The sequence below is a fragment of the Camelus ferus genome, chromosome 12 (genome assembly GCF_009834535.1).
Source record: "Camelus ferus isolate YT-003-E chromosome 12, BCGSAC_Cfer_1.0, whole genome shotgun sequence".
NCBI classification, from domain to species: domain Eukaryota; kingdom Metazoa; phylum Chordata; class Mammalia; order Artiodactyla; family Camelidae; genus Camelus; species Camelus ferus.
In genome coordinates, this window is record NC_045707.1 from 52,763,525 (window position 1) to 52,777,516 (window position 13,992).

General features: G+C 45.2%; 1 non-coding gene across 1 annotated transcript; it reads left to right on the forward strand.

Annotated features, from left to right (window-relative positions):
- Positions 1-11,100: 11,100 nt before the first annotated feature.
- Positions 11,101-11,231, forward strand: LOC116667889. Its single transcript, XR_004324942.1, has one exon. It is a non-coding gene; the product is annotated as a small nucleolar RNA SNORA11 (small nucleolar RNA).
- The last annotated feature ends 2,761 nt before the right edge of the window (positions 11,232-13,992 follow it).

Here is a 13,992-nt window from a genome sequence, read left to right on the forward strand (position 1 = left end):
ACTCAGCTCCACTCACTGGAAGGCAGCAGAGCCAGTCTGCGGCGCCCATGGTGGTGAAGGGAAGTGCAGTGTTTATTCGCAGGCGCCAAGGAGGGAGAACGGGCAGCTGGTGCTCAGAAGATCCGAACTCCCCGAGGGCTTGCAGGCAACGGCTTTAAAGGAAACATTAGAAGGGAGGGTCGCTGGACCTTCCTTTGATTGGTTGGCAGCGTGGCAACAGGGTGATGTTTCAGGCATCTCAATGCTCAGCCTTCTGATTCCAGCCAATCTGGATGCACGTGCTTGTGATCAGCAGTTTCTATATGTTTGGTCCTGGTTTCTGTAAAACCCAAGGATATGCATCAGACAGTTGTCTGTATCCTTTCCAGGAAGAATTAGGAGTCCTGTGACTCTGTTTTATGGCTGAACTGTTGTTCAAGCTACTATGGCTTTTCTTGCTTGACTGATTTTCCTGTGTTAACGCATTTCCTCACTTCCCAAATTCGTATCTGCCTGGACCTGCTCTTTGGAACTCGGGAAAGACTAGGAGACTAAAGCTTTTTCTAGAAACAAGGGGCATAGGAGACTGAGGGGCTTGTATTTGGGAAGGGCCCACAGTGTCCTGCTCGGTTTCAAGTTGAAGGACAGACAGGAATTGGAGAGAAAATAGATCCGAGAGAGGGGCAGGAACAATCAGTGAGCCCTGCAGCAGAGGACAAGAGGTTGGGGAGAATTTATTTCCTTTCTTCTCATCCTTCCCGAGACCCACAAAGGGGAGATGTGACGGATGGAGGAGAGAGAACAGAGGGCACAGGGCGGGCTATTCAGCACCTTTGATTCCAGGCACAAATTCTGTTCATTTTTATAGCATCTCTCTTGCAAATAATTAACAGTGGTTGGATATAACTGAGGGCCATACCGTTGCCACTGAGCTAAACACCACAAGCCCTCAGAGAGAACATACAATGACATCAGCTTCTGGAACCTCCCTCCCTCCCTCCCATCTCTTTAGAGGAACTTGACATGCACATTTTTCAACCCCCGGCACTGGCATTTTCCACCAAATATTCCAACCAGTATTTTCCACGATCCCTAGAAAAACATTCTTGCTCACTGGTCTTGTTCACCTGAAATCCCTCTTCCTGCAGATTTGTCCTGGGTACCTTCCAAGTTGACGATTAGAAATTACTCTGTGTTACAAAGTGGAACTAGAAACGGTGTCGCTGGAAAACGTGTTTCCCCAGTCGGCCCCCGAGAGGGGACCTTCTCTCCTGTGTTGTTAGTTTCCATGCTGTTTGTCAACCTGCTACACGCCCCCCCCGATCCCGTTCTCTGTCTTCATGCTCACTGAGCTCAGTTTTCCCCTCGCCACACGTGAGAGCCCCAGCTGTCCTCCCTTGTTTGGGGAAGTTCTGAGGCTAAAGTGTCATTAGCCAGAGAGAGGAGACCGTATGAAGTCAGGCAGGGGAGGAACTTATCTGTTAATCCCAGCCCATCCTCTGATTTTACAAAAGAGGAAGGTGGAATCTGAGGAAGTAAGTGGCTCCCTCGACGCTTTCCTGTAGCGTGGAGGCAGAACAGGGTCCGAGCCGTCGCAGACCCCGGTCCAACTGTCTGTGCTCTTCACCCGAGTGAACGACATGTGGTCACACAAGGGACAGTCTCCCAGGCTGGGCGAGTGGGAGGCAGAGGGACGAGACGGTGGTGACAGGGGGAGGGTCTTTGCACTCTCAGGAGACAAGTCTCCACTCCTGAGGACCCTTGGTGAGGCCACCAGACACAGGGAGGTGAGCTTTGTAGAAACGCAGGGTAATTTTTTGACTTTCCAAAGCATCCTGGTCCTCATGCTCATTTGCCTCCACTCTCTTTTCCCCTTGTTACTCTGGACGCTCCGTCCCTCCCGGCTGCTCCACTGCCCTGGCCGAAAACGGGGTGAGGAACATGAAACCACGGGAGACACCTGACATCTTTAAGGTCCCAGTTTTGTTTGATGACAAGCAATTTAAAACATCACTACTAAAACAAACATGGGGTATTTTACAAGAAAGAATAACATATTCAACTGAATTTTTAAGATGAAAAATGAGACTTCAAAATAATTTCTGACTTGAAGAGGGTCTCTCTGAGCTGCTTCTGTTACTGCCCGCCCCCAGAGGGTATGAGTTCATTCCCCTCTGTAAGAGTTTGAAGGCTGAGGAGAACATCTAATTAAAGAAAAACAAACTAAAAAGAAAACAAACAGCAGCTGGTAGGAAGTATTCGAACCAAATGAATAATGGTCTAATTCACATTTTTATGGTGATCCTTTTTGGATCTCAAAATTATAAAACCATATGAATTCAAAAGTCCATGTATTTTTTTTAAACCTTATAAATGAAAAATAGCCTTTCACATCTGCTTCACAGTTTCCTCTGGGGATGTGTCAGTTCTGAGATTTTGTAACGGCCTAGAGGCAGACAGTCCAACCCCCGTCTGACACCAGGTCTGTCAGCCCTGCCGCAGCCCTTGACCCCAGAAATGCCACACACATGAACAGGACACACTCGAGCAGCCAGGGAACAAGAAATAGGGCTTTTCTTGCCCATGTCTTCAATTTTTTAAGATGCACTTGTTCCTATAGAAATAAACAGCTAAAGTTTAAGAGACCTTTTTTGATTCAAGTTAAGAAATTGTATTTTCAATTCATCCTATATGATTCTAAAATAATATGAAATGCCTACGAGGTACCAGGCAGTGGCTAGCAGTTGCGTTATCACATTTTTTTCCCCTGAGGATTTGAATTCTCATAACTGCACCGAGGTTTCCTTATGAACAACTTTGAACACAGGTAGCAATTCGACTTATGGGAATAGGCACCACCCTCTACCCTCTTCTAGTCTCTTGAGAAGAAGACTGAACTGATAAGACAGCGGAAGGGAAGAGAGGAAGGAGAAGGCTTACCCTCCCACGGCACTGTGGGTCCTTCTGCGGAAACAACAGGCGAACTGTAAATATAGCAAAAAGAAAGAAAGAGAGAAAGGAAGGAAGGAAGGAGGGAGGGAGGGAAGGAAGGAAGAAAGAGGGAGTAAGGGAGGAAGGAAGGAAGGAAGGAAGGAAAGAAGAAGGAAGGAAGGAGGAAAAGGAAAAACAGGGACAACATAGCACGGAGGGAAAAGCGTACAGTGGAGCGTTCTTTCTCTAAGAGGTCAGCACGCCCAAGTCTTGGTTTCAGTGGACACGTGTCGAGGGCTTAGCTCAGCTGCTCCACTGTGCCGATGTCTCAGCATCCATTTGTGCGGTCTCCATGGACCTGAGACTGACACCAGTCCCTGGTCAAGCACGTGCCCTCGCTGACAGCCCGCAGGGTCACAGCAGGTGACCTGAGACTTAACGGAATAACCTGGATTCTCCAGAGGAAAAAAAAGGTGTTCAAAGAAATATGGATGTGAAAGAATATGGTTTATTCCTGGGACCAGTAAATAAGGCAGCCCAACCAATGCAAAGTGGGTTTATAGAGGAAAGTTTATAGAGGAATAATAATAATAATAATTATTATTATTATTATTATTATTATTATTATTATAACAACAACAACAATAATCACAATCATAATGAAATTGGACACGCAGAAAGTAATAAAGAGCTCTGTGTGTGCCGTGCGCTCTCTTTTCTGTAGCTGATGGGATGCTATGATGCCTTTGAGGCATTTGTAATATACGGTCAAAATTACGTTTTGATAATGGTCACCCTGGCAGCTTTAAGTCAACATTAACTACATTGCTAAGAGGACTAAATTTTAAAAGATACTACGTGGGGAAAGATCTTCAAAACTGTAAGGCTTATATAATCATTAAGGAATTTTTTTTTTTTTTGCCATTAAATCTGTTTCTTGAAGGACCATAAAGTAGAAAAAAGTCCCAGAAGTCCATATTCTTGAGTATGTTTTCATCTAATTAATAGATATTTCATTATCGATCTGACTGTAAGCTGCCCTGACCTCTAAGGATGGTGTTAAAAGGTTTTAAGCTGAAATTACATACACACAAACAGACACACACAAACAGACACACACACAAACAGACACACACACAAACACACATACACACACACCCCCCTCATAATATGACAATTAGGTAAATATACCAATGGCCCACTAAACTGACTTAAAATAGCAGATTAAATATATATTACACTGAAAAGCTATAGAGTGCCACTATTCAGTCAACATCTACATTTTCTGTTACTATCACTTTATCACAGATGAAACCAAGGGCAGCTGAAGACTGACAGGAAGGCCACAGGCACCACGTGGATGGCATCCGGAAACACAAAGTGCTGAAGGCACGAGCATGTGGACGGGAAGGGCAGTGTCATCTGTGACGATTTCGGAAGCTGGATTTCACATTCTGCGCGAGAGGGAATCGGCAGCCGCCTCCTCCCCGCCAGGTTGTCCAGGTGGTCGCCTTCCTGTGCCGCCCTTGGAGTGGGGTAACTTGGCGTCTCCATTCGTTGCCGCTGGACTTCCTGGGTGCAGAAACTACCATTGCGCCCATGTGAGATTTCCTTTGGGAGACGAGCCCTCAGAAGAAGCTGGCATTTGGGTAATTTTCAGGACATCTTGAAATTCTCACCACTGGCCCCGAAATCAGTGCCAAAGTCAAATACAAGACCTGAATAAGAGGCAACACCAGAGCTGGCTGTAAGAAAGTGATCCTTATCTTTAAGGAAGATAATGTCCTCATTATTTGTCTCCTAGTGTGACACAGAACCGAAGCCCTAAATCACTTGCTAGAATTCATTTTGCTTTCAGCATCCTACATTCAGTCCTTGGAGGCATCTCTAGGTACCACAGAAAAAGATCTGGAAGTTAAACATCTTGGAAGAAACATACAAAATTTCAGTGTTTATGGAACAGAGTGAGAAGGAACATTTTCAGCATCGTGGCATCCCAGATTTTTCAAGCTCTGTGTGGGGCTTTGCTAAATCAAGTTAGAAGTATCTCTGACTTAGAGGAGTCTTTTCTAATTTATTTTATTCTCAAACCCCTTTTGCTGGTTTATAGTGAGAAGGCATCGTATATGTGCTGTTAAATATGGTATGAGAGGTGATACCACAAAATTACCATCTCCTGTCCTGGAGTATCTCCTGCATGATGTATAAGTTCCCCTCAGACACCAGATTTCCCTCAACACAGAGGCACAGTTACTGGGCAAGGAATTATCAACTATTTTAACCTTCAAAGAATGTATAATCTAGTTGAAAAAACAAGATACTTTTCCCCAGAATCATGCAAGGAAGTATTTCCTCATCTGTTGTGAGAATATGGCTGGTGAGAGACTATTAATGGTGCAGATATAATGTGCTCAAGGACACGTCCCTGCATGACAGGTCTCCTCTCTAGTGAGGGACGTGTGGACGTGACCCTCCCATGAAGTCCATGGTGAAGGTAAGAGTGGGAGCTACGTGGTTAGGTTTACTTTGGGGGGAACCATCTCTAGCTGCTTTGCAGAGAATCAGTTTGAAGCTGGGCATGGTTTGGAGGGGAAAAAAAACTACTGGAACATGGTTGTGCCTGCCTCGCAAATGTAAATGATGGCTTGAATTAGGGTGTGGCAGTGGGTTCAGAGACTCCAGTGTCGGTGGGCCCCTGGGTGGGGGATCTAAGCTTGTGTCCCAACCCTGCAATAGCCAAGGGCTATGAGCAGAACCCAGCAGAAGTTGTCAACAGAGGAGGCAGTGCCAGTCGGTGCCCGGTTTTCACCAGGAAGGTGTCAGCAGGGTGGAGGAGGGTGGGACGGTCCTCTGTTCTGCTGGGGGTGGGGCGGTTGGCAAGCCCCGGAGGGGAGCTCCTACCACACCTGGGCAGGGCTGCCTGCTACAAGAGAGCATGTCACAGGGCCTTGCTTCTCCTAATGTGACACCCAACGTGTTAAACTACCTGTGACGGGGACTAGTATCTAGGAGATGAAAAGACCTCTCAAAACCCAACAACCAAAAAATACAAAACATGGAAAATTTGCTTGTCTTACCAAAACCCAGGAAAATTACAATGTGAATGAGAAAAGAGAATCAACTGATGCAGAGGTGAATTGGATGATTCATTACAGTGAGGATTTTAAAGCAACCGTCATAAAAACACTCCAACAAGGAGCAAAGTTGTGTGTGCTTCCAAAGTTAAGCTGGAATGTTTATTATAATCTCTGGGATAATCACTAAGAAAATCAATTTAAAATATACAGAAAAGGAAATGAGAAGGAAATCAAAATAGTACAGTTGGGGAAAAAATCAATTTAACACAAAAGAGGACAGTAATGGAGGAATTGAGGAACAAAAAGAAAAAAGACAAATAGGAAATAAATAGCAAAAAGATCAGAAGTCAGTCTTGTATCAGTCAGGCTTCTCCAGAGAAACAGAACTGGCAAGACATCTGTAGCTAACCCCACGTCTACATCTACATCTACATCTACATCTACATCTACATCTACATCTATGTCTACACCTCCATCTACGTCTACATCTACTTCTACATCTACATCTATGTCTAGGTCTAGGTCTATACCTACGTCTACATCTATGTCTACATCTACGCCTACATCATCTACATCTATGTCTACACCTACATCTAGGTCTACACCTACATCTAGGTCTATGCCTATGTCTACATCTACACCTATGTCTGCGTCTACATCATCTATGTGTCTACATCTACACCTACATCTACATCTACACCTATGTCTTCATCTATGTCTACATCATCTATATCTATGTCTGCATCTACATCTATGTCTATGTCTACATCTATGTCTACACCTACATCTATGTCTACATCTACATCTACATCATCTACACCTATGTCTACATCAACATCTACTTCTACATCTATGTCTACACCTACATCTGTGTCTACATCATCTATGTCTATGTCCACGTCTACATCTACATCTACATCTATATCTACATAAAGAGATTCATGATAAGGAATTGGTGCATGTGATTATGAAGGCTGCAAAGTCCTAAGACCTGCAGTCAGCCAGCTGGAGACCCGGGGGCCAGATGGGACACATTCCAGCCTGAAGGGTAGCGGACTCAAGACTCAGGAAGAGCTGATGTTTCAGCTGGAGTCCAAAGGCAGCAAAATACCAATGTCTTTATTGCAAGGATTATGGGTGTTTCTGTGTGTTTCTAAATTATAACTTTATTTTTTATCAGTTTACAATGTTGTGTTAGTTTCTGGTGTACAGCACAGTGATTCAGTTATATGTATATGCATATTCCTTTTCCTATTCTTTTTCATTATAGGTTATTAGAAGGTATTGAATATAGTTCCTTGTGCTATACAGTGGAAACTTGTTTATCTATTTCATATATAGTAGTTAGTATCTGCTAATCCCAAACTCCTAGTTTATCCCTCCATCCCTGCCTCATTCCCCCCAGTAACCGTAAGTTTTCTATGCCTATGAGTCTGTTTTTGTTTTGTAAATAAGTTCATTTGTGTCATTTTTTTTAAGATTCCACATATAAGTGATATCATATGGTATTTTTCTTTCTCTTTCTGGCTTACTTTACTTAGAATGATGATCTCCAGGTCCATCCATGTTGCTGCAAATGACATTATTTTACTCTTTTTTATGGCTGAGAATTATATTTTTGGAACTTAGCTTCTTGTCTGACTGATTGCAGGACATGCTGATGGCTACATAAAATTCAAAGCTAAGGGACATGTAACGGGGATTTTTTTTTTTAAGTCATGTAGCATCTTAAAAAAAAGTAGCAACACTCCCCCAAACAACATTCCCTGACATCCACACAAAGGAAGAGATTAATTTTTCCCCATCTGCTATGTCCTCTCATCACACACTTCTATTTTGAGTTCAGCAGATGCAAATCAGCAAGTCATTGTTGAAAAGCCCAAAACACCCTCCATAAAATACCATGCTGACTTCCTTTGCATCCTCGACGCTTTGTCTCCTCCCATCACGGCTGAGTCTGTTAAAGGTGTTCAGGCTGACCTCTTACAAAGACAGCAATTACTGGAGAAGTAACTCCCTGTGACAATTCATGTCTTTACACATTTCTGAGAAGTGTCATTTTCTCAGGCAAGAAAAAGGTATCCTGTCACCTAACATGAACTTCCTACCTGAGATGTGGTTTCTCAGCCTTTCTTCTCAAATCAGCTAATAGTGGCTGGTCCCCCAAGCACAGGACTAAATGCTTTAATTACAGATGAGCACTGAAAGGACATAATTTTCTTGTTTCTTTCCCAGGATGATAGGTTCAGTAAAACTTCCTGACAGAAGTGTGTGTCTGCAGGATTACTGCAGGCTGATTTCCCCCCATATGGAAGTCACTTAGATTTGCTTTGATTTCCAGTAACTTCCTTCAGGTAAATGCCTGGAGGTAAACACCTGCAGCCACAGGCACGGTCTGCTTAGTGTCTGCCCATGAGCTCTGCCCGCCGTCAAGACCGGCCCCACTCTGACTCCAACCTGCCCTGAAATCACGCCTTATGCTAGAGAGATTTCCATCCCATAATAGGGCTCATTTTTAATCCTGTATTTAACAAAGAGTGCTAATCTCTACAAATGAAATCCACATTCCAAAAGTGGAAATATCCATATATGAAATAATAAAGCAGCAAGCTGCTGTGGGTCCTTTTGTGGTTGGGGTGCAAACCAGAATGCCCAGTGGCCCGTCCATCTACAGGCTGATGCTGAGAAAGGGTGATTGTAGCCTGTTCCATGTTCCCCGCTGTCACCAGACCTCATGGCCACCTTCCTGGTCAGTTCTCCCTAAGAGGGAGGTGGGTGCCAAGAGCGTCATTGGTCTCTCAGAGTAATAAGGGAGGGAGCCTAGACTCCGCCTAGACAGGAAAATCAAGACAATGTCTTACAGATCAGTCCACTTAGTCCAGAAAAAAGATTAACTGATGCAGTTAAAGACACAAAGGTACAGTGGAAGAATTTCAAAATAATTCTTTTCTTCTCAGTTATGCCTAATCTTGACTTACAGTACCTTGTTCATTTCTTGTGTTGTTATTTGTGTTGGATTTATTTTTTTAAAACATATGTACTTTGTAGTTTCTGTCTATATTACTTTTGTTGTTACTGAAACTCAGGTCCAGTTGCTCGCTACTCAAAAGCCAACTCAAGAGGCCAGTGTTTGGTAGAAAGGAAAGTTTGCTTTATTCCAGAAGCAGGCTACCTAGGGGGAGGGGGGACTCATGTCCAAAGGCCAACTCCCCTGCCAATCAGGGGGCAGGATTTTTTAAAGGGGAATCTCAGGAGTGCACAGGCAGAGGGAGGGTCTGTATGCAGAACAGCGCAGTCAGCTCTGACAGTCATCTTGAAATTGGTGGTCTGGTCAGTGTCATCTTGATTGTTTTAAGTACAGTTAATCTTCAGTTCCAGGGTCAGTTTGTTCCCAGTTCTTGAGGCCAGTTCTCAGAATTGTGGCAGCTCTTTTCCTGGCTCCAGTCTAGTCATCGTGCAGTTAACTTCTTCCACCTGGTGGGGGTTCCAGTAGTTACAAGCTCAAAGGACATGGCTCCGAGCCTTATCTACAGCCCTTGAGGAGGAACTAAAGGTCCTGGACTTGGTTTAATGACTAAACTATTATTGCTTTGTCCTATTTGACTGCTTTTCTTTGTTTCTGCTTTCTTTTTTTCATTTCTATGATTAAATGTATTCTTTAGTTAAAGTTTTTTGACAGAAAAAAGGCAGGTGGGGTATCTGGGGAGGGAGGTGTCTGTCCCAGGAAGGCTTTATAAGGTCCTCCTTTGTTTCGTTAGGACTTAAAATTCTGGGGGCACTAGCTCTTGGCATCTGTTGTTTGCTGATTCTTGCTTAGCACCTCTGTAATTTTGGACTGTGAATGCATTATCAGTAGGGTTGTATATGCAAGAATACTGCGCCACCCAGATTAAGAAGGGATGACTCCAAATAAATGATGTATTTGCCTTTGTAGTACCTCAGTGATGTCCAGCCTTTTATGGTATTTGTCATTTGGGATCAAAAGTTAACATGAATTCAAACTTTAAACCCATCTCTATGGGACACCTGTGATCACAAACTCTCAGAAAGAGTACGGATTTTTTTTTCCACACCAAACCCAAATCATGAAAACAAGCTTCTACACTGTCTCTTCTCAATGAGCCCTTTGCTCGTGTTTGAAGCTTGCTTTGGGGGTTTTCCCTCTCAAGGCCTGGACCGAGTGCAGGATCTCAAGTCCAGTCCCCCACCCTGACTGAGCACAGGACTTACTCTTTATGGCCACAGAGCGCACACTTCCTGGTTATTGACATTGGCAAGGCTCCCAGGGCAGCGTGCTCAGTACCCAGCGACCACTCTTAACGGTACTTTTCTCCGTGCTTTCAGCCCTTGGGAGTTGCTCTTGGCAGCAGGAACGTTTCAGATTACCTAATCGGTCAACTTGGTACATACAGTAGTCCTACCATTCTCTCTCTCTCTCACACACACACATGCATGCAAACACACACACACACACACACACACACACACACACAACTGGCCCACACTACTGCGTCTCTACCCTGTGTTTCCTGGTGGTAAGTGACCAGTCACCCATCGTAGGCGTTGTTCAGACGGCCCCCCTTCCGTGTACACTCCTATCTTACAGCTCACTGGTAGCCCCTCAGAGGCACAGCAGGGAAGGGAATCAGAGAAGCATCAGCAAGTCCCGCCTCAGCAGCATCAGTAAGAGGGCTCTGCAGTGGCACCCCTCCAGCAGGAGTTCTGTGAGGCCTGAGGATCAAGTCACCCTGTTTCCCTGTTTCTCGCTATGACCTACTAAGCAATCACCAGGTGCCTTTAGCAGAGATGAGTGTCTCATTGTCTGTCTCTCCCTCTATGTTTTGTTCACTGCACCTGTTCAAGAGAAAAAAAAATGGCTTATCGTGGAATCCATTAGACTAGCAGGCAGATGATCTTTGCTTCTGGGCGTTCAAGGGAGGGAGAGCAGCTGTCGTCCCTGGATTGCAAAGACATCCTGGCATTTCAGAGATGTGTAGAAACAAGGAAACTCCCTTGTACTCTGTTTCTAAAGTGATCCAAGTGGGGAAAATGGCAGGCAGGGCACCTGGCCTGCAGTTGCCCTTAGAACACGTGGTTAAAAGATGGTTATTCCAGGGTGTGCTCAGAACAGGGGGCCTGAAGAAACGGCTCCTGTTTACAAGACACTCAACAGGAATCTGGGTTCACTGTGACAAGGGGCACCAGACTTGGTGCCTTTGTCCTGTGAGCAAATACCTTCCACCTGTCCCCCACACCTCCGCATGGCTGCTGGGCTGGACCAGCCGGGCAGGGCTCAATATTGGAAGAAAAGCTGAAGTATTTAATGGGGGAATTGCCACCTGGAGCCTGTCCGGTCCACGCATGGGTGGGCCATGAGGGGTTTTACAGACATAAAGGCTCTGAACCTCTTTTCAAGGGGAAAAAGAAAGATCTCATGTGCATTCTGGAGTGCAGAAGGTTTTTAGGGCAGAGAAAATACTTTGTATGACATTAAATGATGGATGCCTTTGTCCAAACTAATGGACTGTGGACTTTGGTGATTATGATGTGTCAATGTACGTTCACCCTTAGTTAGAAAAAAAAGGTAGCAATCTGTAAATAAAAATAATGACTGTGCACGTGTGTGGAGATGGGGTGTGTGGGAAATTTCTGCACCTTCCTGTCGATTTTGTTGTAAACCTAAAACTGCTCCCAAGAAAAGTCTCTGTGTTAGGGCAGGCATTTTTGGCAAAACTTTGGTTTCAGATATACACATATGCAACATGTATACATGTCATGTATGTGTGTGTTTGTTAGATTGTGATGTAAAATGTATTTTTAGGTCAAAAAAGCTTGCAGGCCACTGTAGTTAAGTTACACCAGCAAATAAAAGCACAAATTAACCTCAAAAATAAAAATAAAAGATGAACATCCCCACCAGGAGTGGGGAGCCCTGCTGGGTATTATCAGTGACTGGGGGTTGCGCTGTGGAAGGACAGGCGACGCTCACCGCGTCTCAATCAGAGCTGCAGGGACGTGGTCCTGTCATCCGGTGACAAAAGGCAGCCTGCATCATCCCCATGGTGACGGGTCCAGGCGGCCGAGATGCTCTGCCTCCCCTCCCCAGGCACCATCGCGTCCTACGGTCGGTAAAGGGGGCGCATCCACTAAGTTAACGGCAGAGCTTCATTTAATGCTGCCTAACTCTGAGGAGACCATCAAGTCTCTTAACAAACTGTGTCGTGTCCTGCCATTAAGTTGTTATCATTACTCAGTATTTGTCCAGATGGCAAATAATTTTTAAAGCCAGACCAGGTGTTGGAGAAGCAGTGTTCATCTCAAAGCTGATGACGGTGGAGAAATTAATTTAAAAGCTGTAACAGGAGCACAGCGGTGCTTGGGTGAAGGCTGATCACAAAAAAAAAGGAAGGAAAAACTTGATAGTCCCTGAATACAAGGCTGAGTAGAGGCGGGCGTGAGGAAGCGGGCTTTAATGCTGCTGTCTGGTGCTTTCACGGGAGTCCCGTCTGTTCGAGGCTGGAAAGGAGAAACAGCAATAAACGCTCAGAAGGCTCGCACCGAGCACCGGTGGTGGCTGGTGTCAGCTCAAATCAGCATCAAACGTGGACGCAGCCTGATTTTTCTCACATGCCCGTTTCAGGCGTGGAAGCCCGGATTTCACGGCCACAGCTGGAAGTCACAGAGTTCTTAATTCATTTTCGAATAGAGAGCTCCCATCAGGCAGCCTTCCCAGTTTCCTACCCCGAGTCCCCGAGGGGGGACCTAACCTATATATGGAATCCAGAAGAGGCTGAGGTTTTGAAGACTTTTCCAGAGTGACAGAGAGTGCCAGGAAATCTCTCTTTCATACTGACAAACCATGGAGCACGTCACATTTTTGGTAAAAGGTCAGTTTGACAAGATTAGCTTGGAGTCGGCCAGCCTTGGCTGCAAGGCCTGCCTCTTACACTGACCGGCGTGGCCGGATGCCGTGCGGCTCTGTGGACGTGGGGCCCGGGCCCGGGCCACCTCGGAAGGGCCCCCCTTGGCCTAGTTCTCTGCTGTCACCATGTTGAAATTCCAAATAATTTTAAACAAAGGGCCCCAACTTTCCATTTTGCCCTGAGCCCTGCAGCTCACGTAGCTGGGGCTGACTGCGTGAGTTAGTTAGTCTCTCTGAATTGCAGTTTCCTGACCTGCGCCTTGCAGATTAGCAACAGCTCTCCTCTCACAGGGGTGATCTGAAGAGAAGAAGCGAGGTAGTCAGGCTCGCAGCACACGTGAGCCCCTGTTCAAAGCTGCCACTGCCGGTGTTCTGTCATTGTCAGTTTTGTTACTGTCACGATTCGTGTGATGAGTGTTAACCTGGCCCCCCTGCCCTGATGGCCGTGGTGCAGTGGACTGCTCTTTCCGGCTGGAATCCTTCATCCACCTGCTCTTCAGGACAAGGAACGCCTCTTAAATGTCCTGCTCGGCGGCAGCGGTTCCCTAATCCACTGTTCCCCTGTCTTCTTTGGTGTCAGCCTCTGAGATGCCATCTTTATTTAAAAAATTATAATAAGTGGGGAGGACATAGATCAGTGGTAGAGTGTGTGCTTAGCATGTACAAGGTCCTGGGCTCCATCCCCAGCACCTCCATTAAAAATAAATATTAAATAAACAATCAGACCTAATTACCCTCCAGCATCATTCAGAAATGACGTGAAGACCTGTGTTCCTTTGCATGAGATTAAATATCTCTTCCATCTGCCATTTTATTTTCTCTCCAAGCTGCACCTTGCTCTGCAGAGATGAAGTCAATGGTAAGCCTTAATCCTACATTACTCCGATATCCACAGAGATTCGGTCTCATAGTTCACATTCACATTTTTGTCAGCTCTTGTGTTCTGAAAATGGGTGAACCTATCTTCAGTGTCACAGGTGGATAAATGCAAAAGCTGAAAAATAACTAATTTTGTTTATTAACGCAAACAAAAGACTCAAGCATTTCATGTGCGTCAGTGGAAACATAATTTCTGCACTTGTC